Source organism: Macrosteles quadrilineatus, unplaced genomic scaffold (assembly GCF_028750875.1).
Source record: "Macrosteles quadrilineatus isolate MER2022 unplaced genomic scaffold, UCM_ALF_1.0 Scaffold_1__1_contigs__length_201487025, whole genome shotgun sequence".
NCBI classification, from domain to species: Eukaryota; Metazoa; Arthropoda; class Insecta; order Hemiptera; family Cicadellidae; genus Macrosteles; species Macrosteles quadrilineatus.
In genome coordinates this window covers 58,923,668-58,931,793 of record NW_026542594.1, presented here as the reverse complement: position 1 = coordinate 58,931,793, position 8,126 = coordinate 58,923,668, and positions in this window count along the sequence as shown.

Here is an 8,126-nt window from a genome sequence, read left to right as displayed (position 1 = left end):
AGAGCATGTATGATGTAACGAGCATGCATGTTGAGTGTATAAATGTACTCTTTTTCTAGTCCAGTTTCGAGATACAATGCATAGTTGGGAGTATTTTTTGCCAATCCTAAAATTTTCTTTACAAAATAACAAAGAGTCCCATCTACATAATCACTTTCCCATAAACCCCATATTTGACACCCATAACAAAGAGTTGATCTGACAATTGAAAAATAAATAGTGAATTTTTTACTTAAAGGTACATTTTTGTTATTTAGAAATGTATTCCAAATACTGTTAATTGCTAATTTTGAAGAGCTGCACTTGTGTTTTAAATGCAAACCCCAGGATAGTTTAGAATTTAAGTTTATTCCCAAATATTTATAATCATTAACCACATCGATTCTTTCACCTCGAAAATACCATTTGTCATTTTTCCTCAGTTTCCCTCCTTTCCTAAAAACCATAATCTTTGACTTACTTAAATTCACAGTCAAGTTCCATTGTTGACAATATCTCTCAAGGTCATTTATCATTAACTGCAGACTGGTTCCCGTCGGAGCCATCAACACAATGTCGTCAGCATATAACAAAGCCTTAATTTGAACATCTCCAAAAATGCAGCCTCCACTTAATGAATCTATAATGTCATTTACAAATAAGTTAAAACATAAAGGACTCAAAACATCTCCTTGTTTTAGACCGAGGCCTGTTTCAAAGTAGTCTGTTATTCCATCTTTACACCAGACAGCTGACGAAGTACCATTATATAAATCCATTAAAACGCGTAACATATGCGTAGAAATACCAAGACATGATAACTTATAAAACAAAGCATTTCTATCTATTGTATCGAAAGCTGCACTAAAATCTACAAAAAAAGTATATAATTTACCCTTTTTTTTACTGAGACACAATTTTGCAGCATTTGAAAGAATAAAAACATTATCAATTGTCGAATAGCCACTCCTGAAACCAGCCTGATATTCACACAGCTTATCATGATCTGTTATCCAAAGATTTAATCTGTTGTGCAGTAAACTTGTGTATAACTTAGCTACGCAATCTATAAATGATAAACCCCTATAATTTTGTGCAATGTTTTTATCACCTTTCTTAAACAGAGGATAGATAATTGATTGTTTAAAACTTTTCGGTACTTTATTAGTTTTGAAAATATTGTTATAAAAATTCAGCAACTTAACTAAAAATGACTCTGAACCATTTTTAAAGAACTCGTAGGGTATTCCGTCAGCTCCTGGTGCCTTACCATTCTTTACTTTCAATAAAACTGTTTTTAATTCGTTCAAATTAAATTCTTTATCTAGAAAGTCGTCTTGAATAAGAGGAAGCGCATAACAGACATTGGCTGACAGCAGGGGCGGGTTCAAGAGACTCTTAAAGTGTTCTAACCATTCGTTTGGGCTGACTTGACCACCTGTATTAGGACTTTGAATCTTAAAACTATTTATAAGTTTCCATAAACATTTACTGTCTTTAGCCTGAGTCAAAGATAAATACATATTGTCAAAGTAAGCAGTTTTTTTTGCTTTAAGTAAATTTTTTAATGATCTGTTGGCCTCAATATATTCATTTTTTATCTCAATTTCATCGCTTTTTCTGTACTTTCTCAATAGTTTAAACACATTGTGCCTAGCTTTAGCGCACTGTAAGTCAAACCATGGCTGTTTCCTTGCAAACTTGAAAGAGTTATTTGTATTTGACTTTACTTGTTTAACATGAGCTGACTCTGTAATGCATTGAATGAGACTCTTAACATTTCTTTCCTCGTCTATGTCCAATTGCAAATTTAAAGCAGCAGTGTGTATTCTTTCCTTAAAATTAAAATCATCAAAATTGGTCCACTTTAATCTTGGAAGTAAAGATAAAACTTGTCCCTCGACTCTGGAATCTAATTCTTTCCTTATCTTAAGAGTTAATTGTATTGGCAAGTGATCTGACCCAATGTACTCTATTATCTTAAAATCACTAACTATTTGTAAACAATGAATTGAAACAAGTGCTAAGTCTATCACTGACGCTCCCAATTTATTTACAAAAGTAAATTCGCCCTTAGAATCACACTTTGTTCTCCCATTCAATACAAGTAATCCAAAATCATCACACATTTCTAAAATTTTTTTCCCATTTACATTTAAAACTGTATCTTTTGACTTTCGATCATAATTTAGGCATGCATTGGTCAGTATATTAGTATCTTCAGTAATGTTTTGCTCACTAGAAATTCGACTGTTTAGATCTCCAATTACGATTAAATTTTTACCATTGTTACCATGGATTATTTCATACAAATTTTCGAAATCATTTTCCCAAGTGCTATAATTCAAATAAATTGGCAAAATAATAAATTCTCTATTATAGTTTTCTTCCAGTAACTTAAAAGCAGTTATATTTCTAAAATATTCAAACTTAATATTATTGAAGAATTTTGACTGTTTATTTATTCCTAAAACTATACCACCTGACTGTCTACCTAGTGCTGCATTTCTTACTGCAAATTTAAAATCTATCTTAAAGTTAACTAGTCTTTTTAAAACTAAATCATGTTGCTCGTGATTAATAAATGTTTCTTGTAAAAAAATTAAATCATACTCATTGACAAAATCTATAAATAAATTATCCTCTAGCTTATTTTTAAGTCCACAAACATTGTATGCTAATATACTAAGTTCCTTGTTCGCTCTGAAAGTAGTGACACTTACAGGATCGGCGTTCACTCCCTAGACCTTGGCACCTGGAGATGAAGCCATGGACCCCACCGGCGATACTGTCGGTGTCGGTTTGGTCGTACCCGCCGCCGTCGACACGTGCTGCTGCTCCATCGCCACTTTCGTCACCTCCGCGTACGTTGTTCTCACACCTGGGTTGCGGTCTGTCCTCTTCCCAGGGCCCTTCTCAGCGAGATTCTTAAGAAAATCCGTGAAGTCCTTGCCGAGGATGTGTAGTAGCTTCTGCCCTCCGTCTTCTCTCCCAGCCATCAATTTATTCTCCTCCCAGGTGAAGCGAGTGTTCTCCACCTTCAGATGGTCGTGGACGATCGGCATTCTGAGCTTCCCGGAGACTTTCTCAATTTCCGTACGGACTTCGGCTAGATAGGCGCGTTTCGTTCTAACCTCCCGAGTCAAATCTCGATGGACCACGTACCTGGTGCCTTTAAGGTCCCTCACATGAGCCATTATGTATTCAAGGTCATAGTCGTCCGGAAAATGCGCTATAATGGCTTTACCGTCCCTCCCCAAGGGGTGTGCGCGATTGACCCATAACTTAGACTTATCAGTTCCAAAATGCTCCGAACAGAAGTCCCTTATAATTTGACAAAAATCCGGTGTACCACTCCACTTTAGTCCTCTAAACACGAGATTATTTCGCCGCGAACGACTCTCTAGGTCATTTATTCTAGCAATCAACCTCGAGTTCTGGGTCTTTAATGAGTCTATGTCTTCATTTATTTTATCACATCCCTTACTAAGGTTACTAACCTCCATCGATAAGGTGACTAAATCCTGCTTGGAAGCTAGATTAGCGAGTTTTTGGTCTAGTAGTCTACTTATGTTATCATTTAGTCCCTCTAACAATTGACCCATAGTCAAACTGCTTACCGCTACACTATCCATATCGCACGTCAATCTAGCACGCCTGTCAGGGTTTGTGTTCGATTCCAACTCTGGTGAACTAGAGTATCTATGTCGTTTAAATCTACGAGGAGTAAAATAATCACTGATTTTGCGGTCGGACATATAACCTCAAAATGTCTGTCACCACGTGGTGTCCTCACTGCTCCACTCGCCCGCACAGACCCGCTCGGCCGCACCACCACAACGCACCACAATATGTCGATTATTTACCTCGGCACACGATTAGCTTCGGGCAGATAGCTAATTAATCTTATGCGGACACTAAATAATCTTTTAACACAAAATTAAGTCTTCTAACGTCAATAAATCCACTAAAACTGCTAGAAATGTGGGAGCTGTCGTACCAGTAGTCTTAATCACATGCAGTCAGTGCTGCCAACCCACTCTTTATAATAGGACAATTAGAAGCTAGCTAAGAAAGAGTCATGGATGGAATTTCGTCCGAACATGGAAAGTGTTTTTGAATGTGCAAAGCTCCATTGAGTTTTAGCTTGAGGCCAAGCCAATCCTTTAGGAACAATGCTTCAGGAGGATGGCACATATACGGATGGTCCAGAAGAAATGCTGGAGAGCCTTTTGAGCTGTCACTTCCCAGGATCCTTGCAACCGCAGAACACAGTCCAAGATGAGATGGAAAGAGAGACTAGGGTGCGGACGACAAGGGAAGATTGGGTTTGCGCTAGGGCTGTGATCACCTTTACGGGTATAAAATGGACTCTTAGGGCATTTTAAAGCTTCTGGTACTGATGGCGTCTATCCTGTGTTCTTGCAGGAAGGTGGGGACCAGTTGATACTCCCCTTGGTGCGTCTGTTCAGGACCAGCTTAGCCAGTGGAGTCATACCAACAGCATGGAGGACCTCAAGGATGGTATTCATACCGAAGCCTGGAAGGGACACATGTACTGTGCCTAAGTGTCATGTTTGTGCTACTCATAGCAGCCTCCATGTAACAGGTGGTTTAGGTGGTGTTGGGGAGTAAGGTGTAGAGGGTGGTATCCAGCCGCTTTCTGACACAACATGGTGTGTCTCTAGAGTTAGAGATAGGTCATACACAGGTGATCTAAGTGTCATGGTTGGTTTTTTGGCAACAGATGGCCAGGCTTACAAGTGACCATGGGATTGCATCGTAGCTGGAACAGCTTATTGTACACCCTCATTCACAGGTCCTAATTCTCCGTCAAATTCCAGGTCCTTGGTACTATGGTAACCTGATCTTCCCTTTGATCTCCAGCCGATAGGCCAAGGGATCTTATACGCAGACCTTGTAGGGTTGGGCACATAAATATCACGTGGAAGGCTGTCTCCTCCTCCTCACCACATTTCCTACATAAGAGGCTTTCTATTTGAATTCCCATCTTGTGTAGATGTTCTTGGAATACCCAATGGCCGCTGATGAAGCCAACCACCTTCTGCAGGGTCTTCCTATTCAGCCCAAGAGCATCTGTCACTATCGCACTGGTAGGTGTCTGCATTATTCTCTTTGACTGTATGTTGCCTTCTGTTCTTTCTCAGCTCCTTCGATGTTCTATGCCTCCGTGCTGTGTTGTATGCAATACCACACGTTGGCTCTAGACCCATGAGCGGGCTTTCAGCTCCTTTGTTTGCCCACTTGTCAGCTCCCTCATTGCCAGCAATTCCTTTGTGTCCTGGAACACAACTAAGGATAACCAGCTAATCTCTTGATGTTCTCTCCCAGGGCTTTCATGGCCTGATGAAAGTCCCATCCTGCCTTAGAGGTAAAGTCAAAACTGTCAAGTGCCATTAGTGCTGCTTTGCTGTCCGAGTTCATGTATATGGTGTGGCCTGTCAGACCACACTTCAAACACACTCTTGCATACTCGGACAGGGCAACAACTTCTGCCTGGAATACAGTGGCCAGTTTCCCCAGGCTTACGCAAAACTGCGCCTTGGGTCTGACTCTAAATATTCTGGCCTCAGTGCCCGTTGGCTTTTTCGAGCCATCTGTATACCAAGTGATCCCCCTTATCATGTATTCAGGTTCGCCTTCAGCCCAGGAAGCCCTGTCAACAATGTTGAAATTGTATGGCTTTTCTAGATCTGTGATCTTCACAATCCTGTCTAGTAATATTTTCAAGGTGTCCATCTGCACATTGTCCACAAGGTATGCTCACTGAAGGCATTATACTTCCAGATGCCACTGCAAACTATCTGTAGGCTGCCATCCTTGTCTCCCCTTTCACAATGATGTAAGTGGGAGGTTTAGCACTACTTACAGGGCTGCAGTTGGAGTGCCTCTCATGGCTCCTGTGATGCTAAGGTATGCCACTTGCTGGATCTTTTGTAATCTCTTTGCAGTGGTAGTTTGCATTACCTTGGTCCACCAGACTACCGAGTCATACACCATCATTGGTCTTGCAACCCTAGTGTATAGCCAGTTAGTCATTTGTGGGCTTAGACCTCAGGTCTTCCCAACAGTCTTATCATCATAAGTGTAGTGTAGGTGGTCCAGCCTTATTCCTCCTAGGTACTTGAACTCCCTCTTAACCTGGATCTGATTACCAAAGAAAGTTGGTACGCTAGTGGTGACAACGTTTCTCTTCCTTGTAAATGGTACCATTACAGTCTTCATTGGATTCACCCTCAGATCTTCCTGGTTTCACCATCTTTTCACTATCGACAATACTCTCTTTGGGCCTTGACCTCTCTCACAGTCCCACACAGAGAAGTTTGTGCTCTCCTACTTTCGAGCATATTGCCTACCCATTTTACAACAGTGCTTTCCACATTTCCTGATACCAGCTTTGATACAATAGAGCGAGTACTAGTGTTGTCAGAAGCTCCTTCTATATCAAGAAATGCAGCCACCGCTATTTACTTGTTCGAGATAGCATTTTCAATCCTGCAAACCAGTGCATGGAGGGCTGTTTCACATGACTTTCCTTTCTGATGGGCGTGTTGGTTGGACCCTATCCTTTATTTTTTATTATTTTTTTTTTTTTTTAGAGGTTGGCGGCCTCTTTTAACCTTGCATCCCCAATACGGGACGGGGGGGTTGTGGCCCGTCCACATAGACTACAGATTTGTGTGTGGAACGTATCCAGCAAAGCAAGGGGTGAGCCGGTACAGTACAAAGGTGAACTGTACTGATAAAAGTTAGTGGCAGTGACCAGGATCCGAACCCACGACACTATACTGCCTTGGTCTTCAGGAGGAACGATGTAAGGGTGATAGGTCTAAAAGCCTTACTTAGATCACCTGTGTATGACCTATCCCTAGCTCTACACACCAAGTTGTTTGTATGTATTAGAGTGACTGTACTATCACTGTGTACTCTTGTCCACGCTACACTGGAGTAGTGGAGAAGTTTAATTATCCCCCTGGCATTTACTCTTAAATAAAGCTGATGTCACAGCCAAGGGCGTAAAACTCACTTGCGATCTTTTGAGTTGCACAACATAAGTTAAACAAATTAATGCTTTTTACAGTTGTAAATTTAAATAAAATATATCAAATTAAAATACCAAGAGTGTACATTTTGGAATTTTACCCTATGATGAGTTTAGCTCAAATTCTTTGACCCAGAATTTTACCCCCAGGAAATTTACCTACAGGCAACCAAAGCAATCTCTATGTCCTGGACCCCTCCCCCTCCCCCCCAACATGGAAAATCTATTTGGTTCACTTGTTTTCATAAATTCATGTTATTTAAGGTTTTCTTAATTTTAATTCATGTAAGTGGTTAAAACCATTACATAACCTGGTAAAATTAAAATATATATGAGGCACTGCACATACAGTGTGGTAGAAAAGTCCCGAAACGGTTAAATATTTTAAAAAACAATGCAGATAGAGCTCAAATACTTGGTACAAAGTTACAGGGCATATAACTCTATTTTAACACATATTCAGTGATCCAATAATTCTTCAGGGGGACGGCCCACAAGGAGTTGGAAGAAAATCTTAAATGGAAGCATAGGTCAATATGCACATCAAATTAAAGGTCTTTTTTAGTAGAATACAATGCCGCAAACCGCACTTCAAAAGGTTGATTCTGCGCAAAATGGCAGATGTTCAAAGATTTCTTGAATCCGCCATTTTGAATCTTTGAACGACTGCCATTTTTTACTCAGGCATTCTTTTGAGCTTGAATTTACGGCATCGTAATCTAAAAGTGAAGACCTTTAATTTGATGTGCATATCGACCTATTCTTACCTTAACAATTTTCTTCCGATTCCTAGGGCTGTGCTCCCTGAGGAGAAAGCGTATAATAGCAATGTAAATTAAATGAATCTTTGAACAACTGTAATTTTGCGCAGGATCAACCTTTTGAAGTGCGGTTTGCGGCATTGTATTTTGCTAAAAAAGACCTTTAATTTGATGTGCATATTGACCTATGCTTCCATTTAAGATTTCCTTCTGACTCCTTGTGGGACGTCCCCCTGAAGAGTTATTGAATTACCGTACTGAATATGTGTTAAAATAGAGTTTTATGCCCTGTAACTTTGTACCAAGTATTTTAGCTCTATCTG